Source organism: Equus quagga, chromosome 11 (genome assembly GCF_021613505.1).
Source record: "Equus quagga isolate Etosha38 chromosome 11, UCLA_HA_Equagga_1.0, whole genome shotgun sequence".
Taxonomy (NCBI): Eukaryota; Metazoa; Chordata; class Mammalia; order Perissodactyla; family Equidae; genus Equus; species Equus quagga.
The window spans coordinates 107,165,013-107,190,905 of NC_060277.1; the positions used below are offsets into that span (position 1 = coordinate 107,165,013).

The 25,893-nt window shown below is 40.8% G+C and overlaps 1 long non-coding RNA gene across 3 annotated transcripts in view; it reads right to left on the reverse strand.

The window, feature by feature from the left end:
- Positions 1–9,358: 9,358 nt before the first annotated feature.
- LOC124246639 (uncharacterized) overlaps positions 9,359–25,893 on the reverse strand; it is a 106,316-nt gene continuing 89,781 nt past the window's right edge. For all 3 annotated transcript variants that reach the window (XR_006890542.1, XR_006890543.1, XR_006890541.1), the window contains 2 exons: positions 12,782–12,891; positions 9,359–9,495 (listed from right to left, as the gene is read on the reverse strand). This is a non-coding gene — a long non-coding RNA (uncharacterized LOC124246639). The remainder of the gene's footprint in view (positions 9,496–12,781; positions 12,892–25,893) is intronic.

Sequence of the window (25,893 nt, forward strand, 5' to 3'; positions counted from 1 at the left end):
GCCAGTTGGCTTTACAGATGGAGCCCCCATTGTGTACAATGTCTTGTGATTCACAGCTAAGAGAAGGCATTTCCACGCAGATAAACTTTTAGTTACTTTGAGTTCTATCAGATAAGGTGTATATTTTCAGGGGAAGAGCAATCTTTGACTTATTCTCATCCATTTTCAAATCCCCATATTACAAATAACAAACATTGACCACCTATTGTGTGCGAACAAAAATTTTGCTTTGTATATTTTTCCCACAATATTTTAATATTTCGCCTATTTCTGTCTGTCTTCTATCTAAAAACAAAAGCTTTATTCTGAAAGGAAATATTTTTTAAAAAGCAAGCTAAAAGCAAACTTTCTCACCCTCTAAACCCACTCTAGATCCCTCAGAGGACTTGTCCCATAAGAGTCTCTCTCACCATCACCACCGCCACCACCGCCACCACCAATTTTCAGGGGATGGAGAAATCATTTCTTTCCACACTGAAACTGCAACTGACAACTCCTGCCAAAGGGTGTGTCCTAGCCAAAGGCAGTTAGAATCCCTACAGAAATCTTGTTCTCAGACTTGGGGACCCTGAGATACCACTGGAATTTGCCTAAAGGCCAGAATCAATAATAACAGAGCTCCCAGTGGAAAGCCTAGGATTCCCTCCAGACCATTCCCTCAGCCTGCTATAAAATGTGCTTCTTGGAGAAAGATGTTGTGACGTCAACAAAGGGACCCTAGAAATGCTTTATCTGCAGTCAGCCAGAATCTGCCACCGTCAATGGCAATGTGCTTATACTATTTCTCTCATGTTTTATTTTCAGATTAAGGAATCCATCTGTCTAGTCCATAACATGTTTGAAATAGTTGCTTTTAATATACATCCTCCTTTATTAAGGGCGCTTATTTGTTGACATCCTACTGTCTCAATTTACATTTCCTTGACAGTCAGTCTTCAAGAAAGTAGATGGAAACCAAAAATATCACCGTCACAGAATTCTAAGCAAGTTGTAAGACAGGAAAGCTTGATTTAATTTGGTGTGTTACATCAATTTAGTGGATGAGAAACATGTTCCTTAGATGGAGTGAGTTGCAGAAAGAAATCAATCAGAGGATTGATGGAGAAACCAGATTGCCTTCCAGGTCCTTCCAAGTTAGTGGAGTCACAGAGCAGCTGTATTGTTTAGTTTAAAGTAAATTCCCCCTACATTGACAGAGAGGCATAAAAAGATGACAACACTAAACAGAACTTTTTCTTTTAATAATCTGCAATTATTTTTATAATCCCCAAACCCAAATTGTACAATTTGGGAGGATTTTGGTAATTTATACACATACATACAAGGAAGGAGAGCCATATGGTGATACAAACAGGTGATTAGTACTCTAGAGAGATGAGACCTTGAAGATAAATAAAAGACGGTTTTACAGAAGTTAAGCAACTTGGCTAAAGTCTTAAAAGACAAGAAAGACGCTTAGAATCCATCTTACGCTCTCAGCCTACAAAAGTTAAGAACTAATACTCTGCTGAGGTGTATGATAGGTGTAAGACAACAGCCTGCAGCTACCTAGCACACATAAATAGTTTCTTTGCTTATCCAAGTGATGCTAGATTTACAGGGTAAGATAGTAGTTAGAGTAAAATGTTAACTATTTTAGTAAAATAGAACATAGAATATATGAATTGCTTACTTCTTGCACCTGATTATCGTGCACGGCTTAACAAATCTGAAAATGTTGTGTTCTCCAAAATTCCATTTTAACCCACTTCTCTTCCTTACTTTTCACTAAACTAGAGTGCCTGCAGAGGACAAGTACTTTTAAACCTGTGGATTAAGCCAGATGTAAAAGTGAAGTGCCTGGCTGCTTGTGTTGCAACTGAGAATGATGCTGCCACCTCTCATTGCCGTTTAACACTTAAAAATGCCTGTTTTCACACTGTACATATGGGGCAGCTACTCTGAGACTCTCTGCTTCTAGACACTCTTGCTAGGAAAATGTAACCACACCCTTACCTTCAACTGTCACCTGTATGCAGTTGGTCGATAACCCTCAAATCTACTTTTCCAGTCATTGTATCTCTATGGAGTTCCAGGTCTACATCTGACCATCTGGTAAATATCTCCATTTAGGTGTCTGACAAGCACCTCAAACTCAATATCAGTAAAGCCAAAATAAAGGGTGCTTCATAACAAGGGAAATGAGGGCCCTGAGACTTATATATTGAGAGTCTGCAGTTCGAAGAACAACCAAATCCTTACCCTCTCCGCATTCTCTACAAAGTCCATCATTTCCACTCACTCACTCTTCCCCAGGCATGGGCCTTTCTGTTAGTTTAATACAGTTCATTCCAACCACAGGGGCTTCACACTTGCTGTTCACTCTTTCGAGATGCTTCTCGCATCTTTGCACTTCTAAGTTCTGATAAGCACATGTATCTCAACTCAAGTGGATTTTTTTTACTTAAAAGGCTCTCTTTCCCTCACTTTCATTCTCTATCACTCACTGGCCCCTGCTCTGTGGTCTTCAATATCTAAAATTCTTATGCATTTTTAAAAATTTTTTATTTCCCCCATGTGAGCAGGAACTTTGCCTGCCTTAGTCACTGCTTCTCTGGAACAGTGCTGGGCACATGGTAGGCATTCACTAAATATTTGTTGAATAAATGAATGAATGATTGAATGACTCCATGAATTATCATCCCACACAGAACTGCTCTTCCTATCTTTTCTCTTCCTTGGCAAACGTCACAGCCATTCACGCAATTGCTCAAACCAAAAAGCCAGGGTTCACCCTAGATACTTCCTCCTTTTTAATCTCATCAGAAAATCACCAAAATATATGTATATATTACCTTCTGAAATATTTCTCAAATCTAATTCCTTCTCATAGACTCTGGGTCACACCCTAGTTAAGGATTCCTCTTTGCTCACCACAACTATTAGCCCCTCTGACTTCAGTCCCCCCGAGCCAACTGAACCTTTCCAATTTACCACCTAGGTCTTTCTAAAATCTAATTTTGGTTATACCACTGCCCTTCTCAGAAATCCCTCAATGGTTTCTCATTGTCTAAAGATAAAATGTGAATTCCCTATTACGTTCTGTAAGGTCTTTCCTGAGCTGGGTCCTATTTGCCAGTCCAGCCTCTTCTCCTACCATCTTTTGCTTATTAACTTTAAACATAGAGCATATGCTCTCCCTCCACTACTTGGTGGCTGTCATCAGGTGCTCTACTCTGCCTGAAATGTCCATTACACATGCATGGACCTGCTGTGTGATAAATCGCCACTACCAGTGAAGCTCGAGCATTTTCCAACTTGTCTGGATACATTGAGATGCACCGTATTCAATCTCACCCCCAAAATAGAATTTTTCACACTATTGTAATACTCTTTTGACATGTCTGTTGTCTTCTCTTAGGCTATAAGGTATTTGAAGGGCTTTGTCTTCTTCACCATCATATTCTTAGCACCTAACACAGGGCTTACCACTTTGAGATTTTTGTTCTTGTTGAATTAATAGGCAGAGAGATGTCAATAAGTCCATGGGAGATACATTTTGTGGTGAGTTTTAATCAATTATAATCCTCTGGAATTTCTTGTTGACATATTGGCTTCTGACTAGGAGCTATTATTCAAATGGTGAAAAGATTACAACTCCCGTAAGAGCATCTGTTTTAGGCTGGGCAGCTGCAGAGGACTCCAGTAATCATTGCAAAATGTGATAAAGGGGGCCTCACCCAAGCTCTGCTGGCTCTGAGCCCTCCTCACTTTAACCATTTAAAATACCATTTGAATGGGATTAGTCTTTCTAGTTTCTTACGCAACATGGCCATTCAGTTTTTATTTCTAAACAATGAGAGGAGATTTCTGCTCCAAGCCCCAATGGAATAACTGGTATTGAAGTGTCTTTTCTCTGTAAACAATGATAAAATTGGACGAAATATATAAGGCACCTATTTTCAGGCATTGGAAAATAGGTAACCTGGGATTGAGATTCTTGAGATAAGGGAAACGTATGAGGTAAGCCCCATGTTCACCTGGGCTCTCTGCTGAGGACAATTTCTCAACCATGTGCAGAAAGGTAGAACTCAGAGAGCATGGCAGTCCTGCTGAGCTGAGGAAGCAGAGATGTGAGTTTAGGAATAAAATTGCAAGTGGAAATTTCAGGACAGGGTACTAGAAAGAGTAGAAGTGCCTGGGTTGGGGGAAGTGAGGAATGGTATGAGGTCAGTGTAGGGTTCTCGCCAGATCTTAACTAAGGGCTGGGCTGCAAATGTGCCTGGTGAGATTCCTTGAGGCCTTGTAGAAAGAAGATGCTTCAGGATTGAGAATGGAGTGGCGACTCTGGAGGTCACGTAGTACTGAGAGACATTGCATTATTGTCCCATTTAGAATAGAAAGATACTATTAACATCCCAGGTGTGCAGCTGGACACCAGTGAGGTCATTCTTTAGGAACAGAGCCCATGATCTAGAGCAAGGATCAGCAAACTATGGCCCACAGACTGACCATATGTTTTAGTAACTTTTATTGAAACATAGTCATGCCTATTTGCTTTCATATTTTTATGGCTGCTTTCATGCTATAATGGCAGATTTGAATATTTGCAACAGAGACACTATAGCTCACAAACCTAAAATACTTACCATCAGGCCTTAAGAAAACCTTGCCAACCCCTGCACTAGAGTAAGGACCACTGTAGATTGCCCTAACAAAGCCTCAAACCAAGCTCCAACAGGATCAAGGGAATCCTCTAGTATATTATTTGCTTGTCAGGATAAAACCCAACACCCTTTCAAGGAAGACAATATAATCCAGACTCCTTACAATGTATCAACTATAATATTCATCAGATGACTAATAAAAATATTAAACCTGCAAAAAAAGCAGGAAAATGTGACCCATAATCAGGGGGCAAAGAAGCAGACAGTAGAAATAGATCCCAAGATGACCCAGATGTTGGAAATAACAAATAAGGACTTTCAAACAGATATTAAACATTTGTTCAAGAACTTAAAGGAAAATATAGTCTTAATGAGTGAATAGACATAGAGTGTCAAGCACAAGAAAAAGAACCCATTGGGAATCCTAGAACTTCAAAAAAATAAAATGAGGAGACATAATAGCAGATTGGAAATAGCAGAAGAAAGAAGGGGTGAATTTGAATACAGATAAATAATAATCCAAACTGAAGAAGAGAGAGAAAACACAAAAAGATTGAGATAAACAGAGCCTCAGTGGCTTATGGGAAAATATCAAGGAATCTAACGTATGTATAACTGTTATACAGGGAACAAAAAAAAGTTGAAGAAAAAATGGTCAAATAGTTCCCCAATTTGATGAAAAACGTTAATCTACCCATCCAAGAAACTGAGCAAACTCCAAGCAGGATAAATATAAAGAAAATCCTACCCAGACACATCGTAGTCAAACTGCTGAAAACAAAAGATAAAGAGAAAACCCTGAAAGCAGCCAGAGAAAAATGGCACATTATAGAGAGGAGAGCAACAGAGGAAATGTTTGCTAACCTCTCACCAGAGTGAGGGAAGCCAGAAGACAGTGGACTGACATCTTTAAGTGATGAAAGAAACAAAAGGGTCATTGCATCATTCTCTACCCAGTGAAAATACTCCTCAAAAATGAGGGCGAAATAGGATGTTATCAAGAGGACATTACAAGAAATACTAAGAAATTTCTTCAGACTAAAGGTGAAATGATACAAGATGGAAACTTGCATTTATAGGAAAGAGAGAAAGGCATCAAAAATGGCAAATATGTGGGTATACAATAAAATATTAGCTATTTTTAAAATCTCACTAAAAAACAAATAACTGTTTAAAACAAAAATAATATCCAATCTAGGGTTTATAATATATGTACAAGTAAAATGTGTGACAAAGGATGGGGAGCATGGTGAATGAAATTATTCTGCGATAAGGTTTTGGTGATGGTTAATTTTCTGTGTCAACTTGACTGCACCAACGGGTGCCCAGATTAAATCTTATTTCTAAGTGTGTCTGTGCGGGTGTTTCCAGATGAGATTAGATTTGAATCAATGGACTCATTGCCCTCCTACATGTGGGTGGGTGTGATCCAATCCATAGAGGGCAGAACAGAACAAAAAGGCAGAGGACAGAGGGATTCTCCCTTCTTTTTGTCTTGCTTGCCTATTTAAATTGAGACATCAGTCTTCTCCTGTCCTTGGACTAGAATTCACACCACTGGCTCCCCTGGTTCACAGGCATTTGGACTCAGAATGGAATTATACCCTCGGCTTTCTCGAGTCTCCACCTTATAGATGGCACATGATGAGACTTCTCTGCCTCCATAATTGCATCACCCAACTCCTCATAATAAATAAATAAATATATATTAAATTTTAAATTATAATTTAAATAAATATATTTAGTAATATATTTCATATAATATATAATATATTGTATATAATATATATAAAATATATAACATTTTTATACATTGAATATAAATAGATAAATATAGAGAGAGAAAGAGGTTTAGTTTCTCTGGAGAGCCCTGACTAATACAGTTCTTATATTTGGGACGGATGGTAAATGAAGTGGCACGATACCAATTCTAAGTGGACTATAAAAAGCCAATAGAAGAAATAAAATGGACAGGTAAAAATAGTCTAATCCCATCACCCCCCCACCCCCTGCAAAAAAAAGAAAAGGAAAAAACACAGAAGGAAAGAACATATAGGAGAAATAGGGGGAAAAGTAGCAAGATCGTTGACTTACATATAACCAAATCAATGATAATGTTAAATATGAATGGAGTAAACACTTAAATTAGAGTGCTTAACTTGGATAAAAAAGCAAGACCCAACTATTTGCTGTCTATGGGAAACTCATGTAGCTCGCCTATGTTTTAAACGCAAACAGTTTGAGTAAACACTACCAATAAATATATTCAACATTTATATTCTGTGAGCACTTTTTTAACAATTGATTTGCTTGGCTTGTTTCTGGCTTATGATTAGAGAATTAAAGTGTCCTACCTAAGTAACTAGATAGATAAATAGATAGATAGATAGATAGATAGATATAGATACATGGTAAATAGATAGATCGTTTTTCCCCCAAAACCTTAATGAGTGTATTATTTGGGATCTCTCTCTGTCTTCAAAATTCCAGTGAATTTCTGTTTATCTCTTATCACAGCCCGCTATCCAACATATTATTTTTTTTAATTTACGTCTTATCTTCCTTTCTAGCTTAAAATCTCACTGAGAGTTCAAACATTGAATAAATATTTACCGCTTCTCAGTAAATATATCACGCATTGAAGATAGAACTAGGAACAAGTCTCACCAGAAGCTTACAGACTAGTGGAGGGAAATGACAGCTAAGGAGGCAGTTATAATAAACTTACACTAGATATGACGGCTATTTGATAGATAAATAGATGAGAGAATGAATGAATGGACAAATTTCTTGGATGCAGTAGTTTTAATTTCTAAATTAAGTCCAACAGCAGGCTGCACAATCCTGAGGCATCTCCATGCAGTGGCAGCTGGCAGAGGAGAAAGCAAAATATCAGACAGGAACTAAAACCCCTTAATAGGATTTGCCCTGAAAACTTGGCATTTCATAGAGCAACAAAGTAAAGGCATTCTACACTCTATTCCAGTAGAGCGCAAACAATATCTTCCAATGCATCATATGAATGATCATGGCTTTGTTGTTCTTTAGCCTTAATTCAATTGTAAAGAAATGTGGTATGATGTTTTGTTCCATGAAGAGGAAAATAATCCATGCATTACGCCAGCCAACAAAAACAACTCAATATGAGGTCTAAACTTCTGATTACCTCTATTTCCCTTAATTCTAGCTTTTTGGGGAGGATTTGGCATTATGTCAAACTGGAGACTCAATGCAGGTCTTACACAGTATTGCTACCATTGTTGAGGTCAGACGTAGGTACCCAGTAAAAACTTGAAGGAACCCCGGTTCATCATGTTGTGACTTTGGCAATGACCAAATAGCAAGAATTCAATGTCACTTTCTGTAACACTACCCGAACCAACGTCACAATCTTATAAGGGAGAAACAGGGCCAATTAAATCCTCTGGAGTTTGGAATCCACTCAGCAAGCACAGTTTTGAATATTTCAGGAAGCGTACATGGCTGACTTCTAAGAACTCAGTTAGCCTTTGTCATCTTTCAGCACAACAGTTTTTACCTCATCTCAATGAAAATATTCCAGAAGTCCCTTTTGTGGTACATTGTTATGTAGGACAGGCACTGTCCTTTATTGATCACATTACCCAGATTCCCACCCATCCCCCATCCTTCCACGCCAGCCTGTCCTTATTATGTTCAACTATTTATTCCTCCAACTTATGAATGAAAGGGGCTGAATACTGATTAGTCCCACTCAGTTGTATAATCCTTGTCTCCTTGAGAGTGATTGGTTTAAAAAAGGACATGTGACCCTATTCTTACCAATGAGATGTAAGGGAAGTCTGAAAAGGGAGAGTCTTTAAGGAAAGGTTTCTTTGTTACTAAAAAGAGCCAGAAAGCAAAGGCTCCTTTCTGTCTCATGGTGATGTGTCTGTCTTTGAAACTGCAGCAGCCATCTTTGAAATTCAAGGACCAAGATATTATTAGATAATATACTAAGGATGACGAAACAGTCAGAAGGAAGCCAAACTCTCGAAGACCGTCTCTGAGCAGAAGAATTAATCAAACCTACATTTCCCTATCACAGGACATTTTGTTATATGATTTTATAAATCTTTCTTATTAAGACAGTTGTGTCACAGTTTTCTTCTCCCTGTACCCAAGGGGATCCTCATACAATTCTTTCTGTTTGTCCATTTCTAGGGTGATCACTGATTCAGGATTGCAGAGGACCAAAGATGAAGAGGAATGCTGGGAAATAATATGTAGAAGGCAAGAAGACTTGAGTCACCACGTCAGACTGAAATCCAGTGTGACATCAGTCTCAAAATGTTTTGTTCTTTTGGGGATAATGCACCAAGTTAGCATCCCCCATTTTGCATCATAACCAAGGTTACTAGGCAAGAATAGGGCACGGCACAGGTGTTTCATCCTGAAGCCATTTCATTTTTTTTTTTTTTTTTTGCAAATCAGTGGACCAGAAACTGAAGCAAATTTCTGGTGAGGGTCACCGGATCCTGCTTTCATCTCTTTCAGCTTCAAGAAGCCAAGGGTCAGCTCCAGAATTAGCCTGATATTTGAGAACAAATTGCATTGCTGGCCTTAATGTATAATAATGGCAGTTTTTAATCAACCTCCTCCATTTTCAGCTAATATAATCTAAAGTAATCAATAAAATTAGTTGTGAGCCAAGCAATAGGACAAGATCAATAGGTCATTCTGTAGTCATTTTTAATATAAAATCAAGTAAATTCACTTCAACAGGCATTACAAAGTTGCGTATTATGTGATCAGTCTGCTTCTGGGTCCTTTCATTCCTCTGATTAACATGACAGTTAAACATAATCCCAGCTTTTAGAGTTATTGTTACCTAAAAGGAAAGAGAAAATAGGTATGTGTCCAATAATTATATGTAGAAAGAAAGCAACAGTGTTATACAACAACGCATACATTCCTCAGTGTGGGTAGAACAATGATGGGTCATAAAATGCAGTCGGTCAGAGAGAACTTTCTGGAGGATTTAGGTGTTAAATAAGGTTGCAAATGAAGTAATGAATATGGACCGAAGACCCTGACCAGGGTAAGAAGATCAGTTCAGGCAGGTGATCAACATGAGCAAAGCTACACAGCAAAAAAAGAAACTCAACATGTCCAGGGAAGCACAAGGAGAACTCATGTGCCTAAAATAAAAATGGCCGCATTTTGGAATACTGAACTATGAGTCTTGATATGGAACTAATATTTACTAGCATATTGTGTGCTCAGTTTATGTCTGCCTTATCTCATTAACTCTCAGTAGGAACATACAGGAAAAATACAGCCATGTGGAAATTGGGGCTTAATAAGCTTGAGGCCCCTTGCCCAGCGGGGCATAGCTGATAAATGGTAAAACTCAGAATTCAACTTATTTCTCTCCGACACTAAAATCTATGCTTTTTCCATGGTATCTCTGCTTGGCAAAGAATATAGCTGTTAGAGGCCTTAAATTTCCTCCTGGCAAGGAGGAAAAAAAACCCCAAAACTTTATTTGATTAAAGATGCCAAGGAAATTTCCAGAAGTAGTACTTAATGCAGCATACTCACTGAGTTTGCCTCCTCATTTGTAGGTAAATTATACACACAAAGCATTGCACTTTAGACATGTTAATATTTCCCCAGACGTGACAGATGGCCAGTGTCCTTTCAAGACCATTTCTTGTATCTTGTCCTCCTTATGTACTGCTTCTTTCTCGTGGCTTCTTAACATCACAAAATTTTCACTTAAATTTTTTTTGGAGACTGAGCACAAAAGTAGGTGATCTTAATACCATCTGGGATTAACCATCACAACACTTTTTTAATAAGTTAAAGAGAGATTTGTCGGTATGCTCATTAAGGTACCATGACTGATGACAACACGTAGGTGAACTCAGCCCAGGTTATCTGAGTTCTGGCCTCAGCCCACCTAATAGTAAGGGACACAGTTGTGATAAACCAATTCTTCAAGCCATTACACAAAAATAAATTGGAATAACGTTGGGAAAGAGCTGATGCCAAGGAATTGAACACATTACTTAGGATGAAGTTGCCTAGAACCTACTCATTCTAAGCATTTGCTTTTCTAGAATGAGGCTGATTCTAGAGCTGCATCAGTTTACTGCAGGTCGGCTTAGGAAAATCTATTGCAGAAAGCCGCTGGTTTCAAATCAAACTCCAGGAGTAATTAGGAAGAGAGCAAATGGAAGCATTTGGTTCTCAGGAAACACTTTCTGGTCTGTCCCATTTGCAAACAGAGGCAGCAAAATTGAATCTTACAGAGATCTGATTTGGGTGGGGAGGGGGTGAGAGGTGGATGGGGGACCAGGAAAAAGGCAGTCTGAGTATGAGACCCCTGCAGCTGGTGAGATTCGACTGCTAAGTCTCAGGAAACGCTGAGCTATTTCTCCTGGAAATTAAACTGAGATTTGAAACTAATGAGGGCTGAAGTACAGAGGAGTGTTGGATAGCATGTGCAGCTAATTATTCCATCAGGAGGAGCCAAAGGGACCTTGGGACATTTCCATGCAGCCTATAAACTAGGGAAATTAATCCTAAAAGCTTAGAGGAAAAACATTAGGATTCTATCATAAAAGTACAGATATTAAATCTGCTGATAATTTCTTCTCATCTGTCTAGGGGGTTACATTAAGGCCAGGTAGGAATTTTCAGTTCCCATTAAGGTCAATCTGACTCTTTTGTGAAAATTTGGCTGGGAACAAAAGGATTGCTCTAGGGCCGGCCCAGTGGTGCAGCAGTTAAGTTCGCACGTTCTGCTTCGGCGGCCTGGGGTTTGCCGGTTCGGAGCCTGGTCACAGACCTATGCAATGCTTGTCAAGCCATGCTGTGGCAGGTGTCCCACATATAAAGTAGAGGAAGATGAGCATGGATGTTAGCTCAGGGCCAGTCTTCCTCAGCAAAAAGAGAGGAGGATTGGCAGCAGATGTTAGCTCAGGGCTAATCTTCCTCAAAAAAAAAGGATTGTCCTAACCTGAGCCAGTCCCAGACTGCTGCAAATATTTTCACGTAAGAATCCAATGTTTTGTGGGTGCAATTTTATCTTCATAGGGAAAGTCTTTCCTAAGGAGGGGAAGGAAGTCAGTTCATGTTATCAGGAACTGTGCCATCTAGTCCGTCAAGTGACTGGGTTTGGGTGTCCGCTATACACAAAGTCCTGTTTCATTACCTTGGCAGGGGTGCAGGGGGGTTGGCTTTGGGGGTTGGGAGGCAAAAGATTTTTAAAAATCGGGAAATCAGAGGCCAGCTCTGTGGTGTAGTGGTTAAGTTCACACTCTCTGCTTTGGCGGCCTAGGGTTCGGAGGTTCGGATCCCGCGTGCAGACCTACACACAACTCCTCAAACCACGCCATGGCAGCATCCCACATACAAAATAGAGGAAGATTGGCACAGATGTTAGGTCAGGACCAATCTTCCTAACCAAAAAAAAAAAAATTAGGGAAATCAGTTTCACTCTCAAAGAGTTTCGAGTCAGGTGGTATCTACAATACACATCCCTTTGAAAAGTATAAAATAAAATGACTGTCTTGGTCAGTTGTTCCCAAATCAGGCTCGTTCTTAGCATCACTGGAAGAACTTAAAAATGAAAACCAGGGCCAGCCCTGGTGGCCTAGTGGTTAAGTTCAGTGCGCTCCACTTCAGCAGCCTGGGTTTGGTTCCTGGGTATGAACCTACACTGCTCTCTTAGTGGACATGCTGTGCTGGTGGCCCACATACTAAAAAATAGAGGAAGATTGGCATGGATATTAGCTCAGGGCGAATCTTCCTCAGCAGGAAAAAAGAAAACCAAACCAAGTTCTGGGTTCCATCCCAAGATCCTGCTTTGTTAAGCCCAGGCATCTTTTACATTCCCCTGGCAATAGTGACGATCAGCCAATTTAGCGAAATACTTACCTAATTCATAAAGCATCGAACATCTGAGGATATGGTAAAATTTGAAGGATTTATTTTAAAATTTTCCTTCTAGACAATCATTAACACGTAGCAAAGCCCACATCTAGAGGAGCAGACAAAGGTAGGGTCCACATAGGTGATAATCCCATAAACACTTAGCAAATATAATTTTTTAAGTTAAAATTAACATACTACATGCCACATGCTGAAGGGTAAGTCAATATATGTACCACTGGTATAAAGAAGCCATCAATAATTGCAAGCGACCATTATCATTATCATCATCACTAGGAGCATCATTATGTATGGACTGTCCAGGGCAGGGTATGGCACGCTTTTCCTGTAAAGAGCCAAAGAGTAAATACTTTAGGCTTTATGGGCCAGAAAGTCACTGTCACAAGTAGTTAACTTTGCCATTGTATTACGAAAGTAGCCATAGACAGTAGCTGAGCATGGCTGGGTTCCAATACAATTTTATTTATGGAGACTGGAATTTGAATTTCATATAACTATATAACTTTCACGTGTCAGAAAATATTATTTTTCTTTTCTTTTCAACCATTGAAAAATGTAAAAATTATTCTTAGCTTGTGAGCCATACAAAAAACAGGCTGTGAACAATACAGAATTGTTAACTATAGACACATTTCTAGAACTTATTCATCTTGCGTAACCAAAACTTTTTTCTTTTTTTTAAAGATTGGCACTTGGGCTAACAACTGTTGCCAACCTTTTTATTTTTTTTGCTGCTTTTTTCTCCCCAATTCCCCAAGTACATAGTTGTATATTTTAGTTGCAGGTCCTTCTAGTTGTGGCATGTGGGACGCCGACTCAGCGTGGCCTGATGAGCGGTGCCATGTCCGCGCCCAGGATCCGAACCAGCGAAAACCTGGGCTGCTGAAGCGGAGTGCACAAACTTAACCACCTGGCCACGGGGCCGGCCCCACATAACCAAAACTTTATATCAGTTGAACAATGTCACTTAAAAATTTGTTAAATACAATACTGTATGCCAACTATGCTTCCATAAAAATAAAGAAAGAAATATTACTTTGGTAAGAGGGTAGATCTCATGTTAAGTGTTCTTAGCCCCAAAATATCCCACCAAAACAGCAACAACAGCAAAAATCAAAGGGCCACAGGGAAACTGTCAGAGGTGATGGCTATGCCTATTACCTTAACTGTAGTGATGGTTTCATGAGTTTCTGCATATGACGTGCAAACTCATCAAACTGGATACATTAAATACGTGCTATTTTTATAAGTATTAATATTTACAAAATGTTAATTTTATTAATTATTTAATTAATTTATTAATATTAATGTTTGTAAATATCTTTAAAGCTGTTAAAAAAAACCAAACAGGCTGTGGGTCCAGTTTGGTGCACAGATCCTAATTTGCCAGCCACTGGTCTAGAGCCTAACTTGCGGTTTACGGAGCAGTCTGCAAAGAAATGATGCACACGGGAATCGGGCATCTGTGAGTGGTTGATCTCGCTGTGGTGCACTGGGCGTGTACACTTTGGGGATGCACCTGCCAGTCAGAAGGAAAATCTTTCGATCTTTAAAGATTTCCCCAATGCCTGATGCAAAAAACATCTGATTTTCAGAATGATGTAAATCCCAGCTTTGCCTGCCAGTAAATTCATGTACATCGTGTTAACATCAGGTTTATATTAAACATTTACATTAAGGATTGGATTGGGAGATTAAATTGTTTGCATACGTTGCAGCCGCGGAGGGAAAGGCCCCACAGCTCTTCTTGCCAATGGCACTGCATCAGACAGCGACCCTCCCAAAGGTGGAGATGACACAAACGTAGCAATGGGCAGCCTCTGTCCACTCTGCCTGTGTCCTTAACAATTGCCGGGTAAACTGAGCTAGACAGCCATACCCCTGGGAGAGGTTTAATTTATGACAGGGGATAATGATTCGCTCTCACTCGAACACCCAGAATTGGCGTCTTTTTCCCAGTACTGGTATTTTCCTACACGAAATCATTCACTCTTCTGTTATTATGATGCAAAGAAGTCTCTTAAGTCAAACGGCAATGCTGGATCTCGTGGGGTTGGGATCAACCTTTGGCAGTGTAGCTTATGTATTTTGCAAGAGCCTGAGTTGGGGAGAGACCAAATGTGGCTCTTCGGCTGGTTCCTAAGGAACACTGTTATCTTTTTCTCTGCAGTTCAGACCCAGAGGGACTGGATGCCAGAGGAACTCAGGTTTGCAGCCTCCCTTGGGCCACTTCTCTCTGCCACGAACGAAGAGTTGCCCAGGATACTCTCACAAGCAAATGGTCTGCAGAACAAATGTTTTCGTGGGAAAAAAAACAACCACCACGGATGCCAAGTGAAGTGGCTGGAGGAGAGTGGTGTTGTTAAAGGGTATGACTCATTAAGTCTTGTCTGAGTGTCAGATGTTCAGCATTCGATGCTATTGCCTCCAATTTAAATCATTTTTAAAGAAGTGCCGGAAAAGGTGCTGAAAGGCACCTCGCTCTGTTCTCTCGCTTGAGAAACACTGTCCGCTTGTGTGCTGCGGTAAACTTTGCATTTTGGCTAGACACGCTGTGTGGAGCTGTGCTGGAGCTGGGACTCGTTTTTTTTTTAAGTTTGTACGGTCACCCAAAGGCAGGAAGAGAACATAGTATTTCCACAAGCCAAAGCATCCCTCCTGAGACAGAGAAAGATAGTGCACAATGGGAAGTCCTCCTCTGCCGTGAGAAACGCCCTCCCACCACAACCTCGGAGTCCCTCGAAGTGGTGGCCTCCCCCGAAGCACTGAGGGTGTGTGCTTTTCTGCCGCGAGCCCTTGTCTTCTAGAATTCTTCTCAGAACCCTGGACAGTCTGAAGCTGCTGAGCGTGGTTTATCATCACCAATTAGGAGCGAGGCTGATCTCGCTCTCACACCCGGGACTCCTGTCAGTACCCAGTGACCTCATGGAGACTTGGAACGTTTTGGCTGCTTGGTACCCTCTCCATGTCTCTGAGGGGCATTGCTGCCACTCCCGTCTCACGTGGAAAGGGAGGATGCAGACCCCATGGATGAACTTTGAGGACATAAAGCTGACCAAAATAAGCCAGTCGCAAAAAGACAAATATGTCTGATTCCACTCATAGAAACAGTCAAATTCGCAGAGACAGAGGGTGGAAGGGTGGGAGCCAGGGGCTGGGAGAGAGGGATGGAGAGCTATCGTTTGACGGGGACAGAGTTTCAGTTTTGCAAAATGAAAAGCGTCCTAGAGATGGATGGAGGGGATGATTGCACAACAATATGAATGTATTTAATGCCACTGAACTGTACACTTAAAAATGGTCAAGATGGTACATTTTACGTTATGTGTATTTTACAATTTAAAAGGATGATGCCGTTCAGAAAGAGCTTAGGAAAGTCCCAGTTAAGACTCCAAGTTCTTCCCCAGGTAAGTGTGAATTAGCATCCACCAATGAAATGTGGTTTTCAGGGATATTAACCTGAGACCTGGGCCTCCATGTTCTCAAGCATCTTTTGACAAGGATGCTAAAAATTTTATTAAAAGTGCAGTTCTTGCTGAGAGCAACTTGCCCAGTTCCTCAGGCTCCTGCCGATCCGGGCCTTCGGCAGCAGGTGAGAAGATGTTTAAGACTTTGCTGAAAAGTTAAGGCGTTGTGCTTCCTACAATTCAAAGAGGACACAGTCCAGTAGTTGACCGGAGCTGGAGTCTGGCTGAGGAGCAGACAGACACAGGCAGATAAAAACCACTCAGGCCATTTGACATATAACCACACCGAGAAAGGATCATGATGCATAATTTGTTTAACAATGTAAAGATTTCCAAATATTTTCACCAATACAAACCACATAATCCTCCCAATGAACCCATGATTAATTGCCACCACTGAGGGCCTGCCATAGGCCGACTGTCATCTTTATCTTGTGCATTATTTCATCTTCAGCCTAGATTAAGAGGTTTAGAGAGGCCAAGACCATTTGGCCTAGTAAGCACAAGAGACACGATTCTAAGACAGGATTGTTTGGGTTTTTATATTTTCTTACTTGTGGAAGTAGTGTTTTCTTAGCTCAAAATTCTGTACTTTGCTTTCTTCCTTAATGTAAGAGTCAAAGAAGAAAGAAAAGAAAGATAGAATCCAGGAGTCTGTAGGTGACAGGTGGGTTTTAGGCCTTCAAATGAGCTGGCACAGCATCTTATTGATTCCCGTGTCTCCAAGGCTTTGGGAAATATCCTTTGGGTAAGAAATCACAAACCACCCCCCCCCCCCCAAAAAATCATTCATGGTATTAAATATTAAAATGTTCTTTTGAGTCCCACAGTATCATTTTTTAGCAGCACCACATACATGTTGAGGAGAAGTAAATACAATAAAAAACCACAATAAAAAGCTTAGCCCCAGTTATCCTCGCCATCAGATGGCCAATCACTGGGGTGGTAATTCTCTAGGTCAACTGTCACGTGCGATGGTCTGAAAACGCAAACTCGACATTCTTCCCCTTCTCTGCCTCCTATCCTGAGTGCAGATGTCCACCTAAACTTATCTTTCCTACAGTGACTACAGACATGTTTCCCCAAATCATGGACTCACTCAAATGGAAGGGACCTAAACGCAGACCCCGGCAGGTCTGTTCTTAATCCCTTCCAGACAAAGGAGATACAATTTCAAAAGATCTTCAGGAAATGCAAATTCCCTCCCTATTTTGGTGACCTGTTTTGTAGCTTTACTCATACGATCAGAAAAACCTTCATTATCACGATTCCCGAGCTCATCCTGCAGCAATTTCACCTTCTTAAAAAAGTGATGTGTCAACTTTACGAAAACCCCTCAAACATAGAAATGAATTTGTAAACAAGTAGATTGAGTTGTCATGAATAATTTACAACATAATAGCATATTCTACAAAAAGACGTAGCATAGAGAGTCTTTCAAGAATGACTTATCCTAATATATTTAAAATATGATTCAGTGTAGGAATATTTGTGATATAGAAAACTTCACAGGGACACAATTACTGAGTCAGGTTAAAGACCTTTGCACATGTGAATATATTCAGACATATGCTTTCTGGTGTCAGTTTCATCTATCTGTCCCTATCGTATGCTTGCGCAAGCAAGTAAGTTTCCTAGATATAGCCACCTTGACTGGACTTTGCTGGTCTGTATGCATTTGCATGTGTCCATGAATGAGTCCATTTCAAGTGCACGTACGTGTCTGTGCATGGGTAGGAAGATAAGCTTAGCAATTGTGTGATTTGTTTCTGCTTAAGCAGTAAGTTACTAATCTCCTGATTGGAACCAGATTTGTATGAATTAGGAGTTGAAATTGGAACAGTCACTGCTGTGTGCAGGATGTAAAGTGAATAAAATGAATGGGGTATTAACCTTCAACCACTGAATATTAATCAGCTTTTCATAAGAAAGAAAACACAGAGCTTGCCACACTAAATATTTTCAGCGCTTATTGACAGGATATGATTTCTTTTCTCCCTTAGCCTGGTACTTCCAGTCAAGGACCTGAACACCAGACAATAGTCAACTTGACCCAGACTAATGTATGATTGAAAAACCCCAGGTACCGCGCGGGTGGGTCGGACTCTGTGTATGTGTGGGACCTGATGAAATGATACTCTTTTATCAAAAGCAAGGCTGTCTTCCAGTCACTCCTACAAACACAGGCCAAGCTAAGTCCAAAGAGAATTCACAGAAAGCCCGTGGACAGGAAACGCTGATGACCACAAAATGAACATGTGGAAGGAATACAGTTCCCAATGCCTTGGAAAGGATTGCAATGAGGAATGAATCTGTTTGGATATTTGGATGAGACCTATATCTACCCCAAGGGAGATTAAAAAAAAGAAAAAGATAAGGCCGGCCAGGTGACATAGTGATTGGGCTCACACCCTCCTCTTCGACGGCCCAGGGTTCGCAGGTTCAGATCCTGGGTACGGACCTACACACTGCTCATCAAGCCACACTGTGGCGGCATCCTACATACAAAATAGAGGAAGATTGGCACAGGTTTTAGCTCAGTGGCAATCTTCCTCAAGCAAAAAGAGGCATATTGGAAACGGATGTTAGCTCAGCACCAATCTTCCTCTCCCCTAAAAAAAGAAAAAGAAAAAGAAAGAGAGTCAAATGATAATAGAATCTGGGTGAAAACAAAATTTGTAATAGTCTTTTGTTTTCTTATGCAATGTTGCAATTGCTTTTGTTTGAGAACACAAAGTCTTGTATTTAGGTCTATATAATGATAATATAGCATATTTATATCAATTTCTGCATTTATCCATATCTGTATCTATCTATCTCCATCGCAATATATATGAACAAACAGAAATACACATACAGTGTATGTATATGTTATGTCACCGAAAAAGGCAATGGATGCTTATTTCCTGAAGATATTTTGAAACAGCATAAATTATATTTGAACATTATATATCTATATCTGTAAAACTACTTACATAGTACTATAAAGAGTATACTTCACGTGGCTAGGCTTAAGTGGCAGTTGGGCTCGATTTTAAAAACTGAGGAGGGTGAAAAGGGACCTGGAAGGATTTCTTCCATACTCAGCTCATACAGATTTCTTCAAATATTTCCTCAAATAGTCTTTCATTTATTTTAAAAGCTATACTTCAAGTGAGGACAGTGTATATTACTATGATATTCCATTATTTATAGGTCAGTTGGTACCTCTCAACCTCAAACATCTCAGAGTAGTATTACATACATGATTTCCCCCTTGGTAATCTCTCTTATTTTATTCTTTTTCCAAGAGGTGATGCTTTCTCCGTCTATATCACCTAGTTTAGATGTCCACCACCTTCATATGCTCTCTACCAAAAATTTCTAACCCTTGATCCCAAACACTGAAGTAATCTCCCATGGAATGTCCCATTTAGCACTAAAAATAAACAAACAAACAAAAACATTCTACTTCCTTAGCTGGAAATCCACCCATTAGGCTAATTCTAAGAAAGTGCTGATGACTGAAAATTGCTTAATACGTTACCCTGTAGGACAATTCCTTAGGCAGAATTCTAAAGATGCTTCCTCCCCACCCCCATGATTCCAAGCCATCGGTTGTGCAATCGAACACTCATCTAGGTATTGTTACAAAGGGACATTGCAGAGAAAATTAAGGTTACTAATCAGCTGACTTTAAAGTAGGAAGAATAGCCTGGATTTTCCAGGTGGGCCCACACAGGAGCCCTTAAAAGAGGAGAAAGGCAGACAGTCAAACAGAAGAGATATAGTGGAAGTGAGCACAAGAAAGGGGGCCAAGGGAGAGGTCAAACCTTGAATTTTGACTTGACTTGCTGTTGCTGGCTTTGAAGGAGAAAGGGAGCCACTATGCACCAAGGAAGGCTGGCAACTCCCTGCTGAGAGCCAGCAAGGAAACGGGGCCTCCATGTTACAATCCCAAGGGACTGAATTTGACAACATTTGCCTGGACTTGAAAGGGATTCTCCCCCAGAGCCTCCGGTGAGGAATGCAGCCCAGCCAACACCTTGATTTTGGCTTGATGAGCCCCGTGTTGGACTTGTGACCTACAGAAACTATGAGATAATAAATGCGTGTTGTTTTAAGCCACTAAGTTTATGGTAACTTGTTACGGTGGCAGTGGAAAACTAACACAGGCCAACACCAAAGACGCCTGAGAGGAAACTTTATTAATGCAAATGAACAAATTTCAAGTGAGCCTCAGAAGAGCCTGGGATGGGGGTAAATGTTGGGGGAAGAAACAGATAGCTGTAGACAGGGCATCCCTCAATTCCAGCCCGGGTCTACCTGTATTTACAATTGCCTTTAAGAAATCAGCATCCTTACCTCAATATCCTGGCCAGAGTGCAGCCACATTTGTTATAGTAAAATGTTGGCAGAAAGAAGAACTATGCAAGGATGATACAGAGGTACTAGAAATCAGCGGCACCTCCCACTGGTTTTCCTACTATTTGGTCATAGCATCTTAGCCAGTCCAGTTCCCATTGAAGATCTCTGACTCTCAGGTTAAATGGCTTTGCTAAGATCACAAAGCTGGTTAGTAGTAAATCAGAAACTTGAGTTCAAGTCCTCTAATGTCTCATCCTAAATTTCCCATATCATTCCCCTGAATCCCTACTTAGTATGAAAACGGGCTGAAATGAAAGAGAATGCATTTAATAAATAGGCCACAAGAAAATATGTTGTTAGTCCGCATAAAAGGCGTATAGGTATTTACCTGAATCATTTGTAGCACAAATCACATCATCAATAGGCAGTGCTGGTTGTCTGACTCATTGATAATTCAAACCAAAAAAATTACCGAAGACATCCACAGACTTGGGACAAAGAGGATTTGGGTTTAGATTACCTAAATTGATTCTTCAATACTTCTCTCTTGCACTTTTCCCAAGATCTCATGGCCACTTCCTAACATTAAATAGCCCTGGAACCAACAAGCCTGAGTCTACCTTAGCAGATAAAATCGATTTGTAATCCTAGAAGGCAAATTGAAAAGCGCTAGGAAGAAAATGGAATGACTCAGCATGCATGTTGAGAATGGAATCCAGAAACTCAAGAGGCAAATACCCAGTTACTTGAAGGGAACCTTATTTGGAGGATATTGGAGTTCTTGCCCCCTCCCTACCCATCTGAATTCCATTGGCATTGCCAGCATCCTCCCTTTGGTCTACTGGGTTTCTCCCTTTCTGTTATTCTCAACCAACAACCAAACACCTCAAACCCCAGAATCCTGAGGCAAATAGCTGTTGCAGTCTGCTGGGTTTCGGGACCAGACCACAGATCCATCCCTATTCCAAGTCACTTCACCAAAACATCCAGAGCCGAAGGAAGATTCAGGCAGTTTCTGCTGGAGCAGTTTATGAACATCCTGGCTAAAAGCTACCCAGCATGTAGATGGAACCCTAAAAAGAGGTGGGATGGTTTATACAACATCTTGGCTGAGATCATAAAGGACTGGAATGGCCCTCCCTCCACTTTTCAGAATGAGATCCATAAAGAAGCAAAATGATCTGGAAAGCAACCTTCACATACAATTGATGTGACATGTCCACTTTAGGCATTTCTGTAAATATTTAAGCTTTAGTCTAGGAATTGCATCTCAGTCTACGAGAGCCCTTAAATCTCTAGCTGAGCTGAAGATAAATCCTTAAACTGATAAAGAAGAAGGTGTAGCTTCCTTGGAGATCCCTATAGGGAAGAGAGAGACTGCATTTGGACAAAGAGATGGAGCGGCATCAGCCACATCTCCAACTTACTCCCCCCAACCCTGTCCAATTCTAGCATCATCCATTCTATATGAGTTAGAAAGAGCTGCTAATGGAGAAGGGAGAGGAGGAGGAGGAAAAGGAGGAGAAAGAAGGGTGCCTTGATATTTATTTAGTTATTTTTGGCCAGAGGAAACCACACAAGGCTCTTGGAATGCCACCATTTATTAGCCTCTGGTCCTCTCTACATTATGGTTTGATATTGTTTGGAAGTCAAGAGTAAGAACAAATCTTCAAGCAGTGACATTGGCAGGACTTGGCCTCTAGCCTTCACTCCCCACAACACTTCATACAATAATTCTCTCCACAGCGTTGCCACCATTCTTCCCGTCTCAAAGACACACATACATACGTGAGTTGACACGACTGGATACAAAGATGTAGCCTCTTGTCCCCTGTACTACCTCCTTTCTGTGTCACTGTTAGAGTAACATTTCTCAATGGCTCTACAAAAGTATAGAAAGCTGCCAGCTTTGAAAGATACATATTTCTTCAAAATGAGGATTCTTCCTCCAAGTCCAGAAAGATTACGGAGTGAACGTATTCTGTCCTTGGGAGCATAAGGGCTTAGAAAGAGGAGGAGGGTGTGAAGATCAGGACACCTCTCCTACTGCTATACAATTCTGTTCCAGAAGGAGAGACCTAGGATGATTAAAATACTGTTTTTGCAGCTGTCTCCCAAACGCTCTTTAAAATTCCTATTCTGTATCCCAGGATTTAATGCAAATTGTCCACATAACAGAGGGTCAAAATGATAATTTAGATGCAATTAGCCAGATGTGTTGGAATGGAATTTCTCCCACCCACCCCCCAAAATTATCTGAATAATTTACACATACATAATCACCTTCGTCCAGAGGGAAAATTGTGTGCCCTTGTCATTTCCCCCAAACACCGAGACTTTCTAACAGGGTTACACCATGAAAGCGCCAAGTCCAGGGAAGCAAGAAAGATAATTCCATGAGGCCAGGCTGTCTCTCTTTTCAATACAGACAGAATTAATTTGTTTTCATTAACTCTTTATCGAGTTACCTGACTTTGATTCCCAGCACAAAATATATTTTTAAAAAAGGGGGTGGTGGTAGAGATAGATTTTCAGGAAATAGCAAGTTCTTTTTCTTCTGAGATAAAAATCATTTGGCAAGCCAGGGTGAAATACTTCTAGTTTCCAGTAGAAAGAGAGAGAGAGAGAGAAAAAAAAAAAAACTTAGAAGATGCTAATGAACCACAAAAGAAAAAGAAGGAAGTACTTTTTTTTTTTTTAAATAAGACCTTACTTTTGAAAACAGCTCAGTTTGCAACCAATTTTTGAAAAAATGTCCAAGTATTCCTTTGGGAGCTATGTCAGAGCTAAACCAGGCTTTAGGATGACTGGGAAGAAAAGTGAGCAATTCAGGTGACTTTAATTAAAGGGGCCAGAATCATCAGAACTGATCCTTCAGACGCAGCCTTTCATCTCCAAAAAGGATGAAGCTGGTAAGAGCCAGTGAGATGGAGCAAAAGGAGGGGGCCTTGGAGCCTGGTGGCAGACCGCATTGGGGGTAACTGTGTCAGGGTGGACAGTGGGCTGCTCCTTGGGAAAGCAGTTTGTTTTTATAATTATGCATTTGAAGGAAAAGGGGATGTTACACAGGCTAGTGGAAAAGAATGAAACCCACAGATGACTCCCAAGGTTTACTGGCCCCCTTAACTGGAAGCCTTTAGCACCCTTTGGCCCCTAAAGCGGCTACCCTCACCTCCTCTCCAGGATTCAGATGCTAATGTGAAAACAGAAGATCAACAGGAAGGACTGGGAAAGAGGTGGGGGAAAAGGAAGATCAGAGCCAAGATAATGCCTCAGCAGAGGAGCAGCCCTTGCTTGGAGCCATATTCACAACAGAGCAGCAAGGCTCCTCAGCTCCGCTCTGAAATGAAGACAATCCAGACATCAAGGTCTCCTATAGAAGCACCCAAGAAAGCAGCACAGACACTATCAGTGGAAGAAGGCATCAGCCCAGCTCCTACTCCAGTGAGAAAACAGGTCCTCACCAATGTGTACTGAGGTGGGAGACAGAAAGGGAGGAGTAGGAATCATAGGGTCTGGAGGAGAAGGCGGGGATTATGGAATCTTACTGTTTGCACTTATCCAAATCCAGGGAGGGGCTTCCAGCCTTTCCTCCTTCCTTTCCAGGAAGGATTAAGACATTTGGGGGGCCCAAGCACTGAAAAGATTACTATCCTCCTTATCCCACTGTCTATCTATCATGTCATCATCCATCTATCTATCACATCATCATTTGTCTATCTATCTATCATGTCATCATCTGCCCATCTATCTTTCTATTTATCTCTCTGCAAATTGTGATTATCAGGCTATCCTGTAATGTTCTGCACTGAGTTTTCCCCTTCTGTGCACATGGTGATGGTGCCGCTCCTTATCTCCTTGAAGTCAGGAATGCCAGGAGATTCGCTTTGGCCAATGGAATGTGAGCATCCAAGAAATAAGACACTTTCAGGTGGAAGATTGATTTTAAGAGCCAATGCAGACTTGCCTATGCTGTCCGCTCCCCTGGTGCCACCGAGGCCAGGGCTGTTCCAGTTACCAGTCTGCTTCCCTGAGTGAAGACACAGTGGTACAGAACCCACTCCCACCCCTAAACACCCACTGCCCCAGCCGGCTGCCCCACAGTGAACGTGGAGTACAGATAAATAATACATGTCTGTTACTTTCAGCCACTGAGATTGCTGACCTTGTTTTTTATTGAAGATACAAAAATATGAAATAATAAGAAATAAGTCCAAAGGATTTCTGATTGTTTCCCAAATGCTAACTTTGATAGTTTGACATTTCAATGACATAACCGAATTCTTCCAAAAATTTCTCTCCCTCCCTTTATGCTTATGCTACTATAGTGGTACATTAAGCGTCCACCTCATCTGTCTATTGGGAAATCTAAAGCTTCTGACCATAGAAATTCTGCCCTGTGGTAAAAGACAGCAGACGAAACTGACTTGTACATATTGTATGAAGATCCCTCTGCTGTCATTTATCAGCCACATGTCCTTGGAAAATTTACTCAAACTCTCTAAATCTCAGCTATTTTAGCTATAAAATTAGCATCGTAATTCCTATCTTTCCAAGTTATTGTGTCATGGGAAAAAAAAGTATACAAATTATACTGACTCTCCCTACTCCTCCACCAGCAGAAATGTTACTGGACCCTCCTGAGGAAGTGTTTCCCTCCTAGAAAATGGGGATGAGAATACAGACCTCCCTACTTGGGGCCCGTGTTAAATAAATCAGCCAACATGCAGCTCTTAGCAGGTAAAGGCACTAAATACGTGGCCGTCGATGTAATCGTTGTGATCATTATTATATTAATAAATTGCATAGGATCTAATATGTGTTCAATAAATCTCAGATGCTTCACTTGCCCTTGGAGAAAGGGCCCTTCATGTTTAGGAGTGGGGTCATTCGGAATAGCGTTATTGACAATTAATCAGCAAGGTGGCCACCAACCTACTAAGAAAAGAAAAGTACTCAAAAAGATTCTCTGCTTTCGACCCATTTAGGGCGAGACATGTCTGGATCCCTAAGATGCCAGGTTTTTTCCATTCTGCAAACACATGGCTTCCATTAGTAGACTGATACTGACACATCCGAGGCTTCCAAAGTACTCTGGGCCTCTGACAAGTGAAAGGTTTGCATGCCCAACAAGGAAAAGGCAGGCTCCGCAGGCATGAAAACGCTGCCAGGGGCGAGGCAGCAGAGGTGTTGAGTTTAGGTAGGAGACCAAATCTGGCTCTGTTTTTAATGACTGTGCTGTCCACACCTGAAAATAAACTAGCCACACCTGGTGAGATTTCTAATGCTCTGGAGCTCCAATGCTGATGTCAGTGTGCATATATAGCCTCCATTAATCAGAGTGAGTGTGGTGTGGGTGCGTGCTAAACAGGGACTGGAGAATAGTGAATAATTTGCTCACTGTGCACACACCGTCTCTGCTGAGCTTTCTAATCCAAAGCAAACCCAAGCTCCAATGTCCTCCTTTTATTTTGTGTTCTAAGAACATCGTTGTTTGCTTGGCTTCTTAGAAA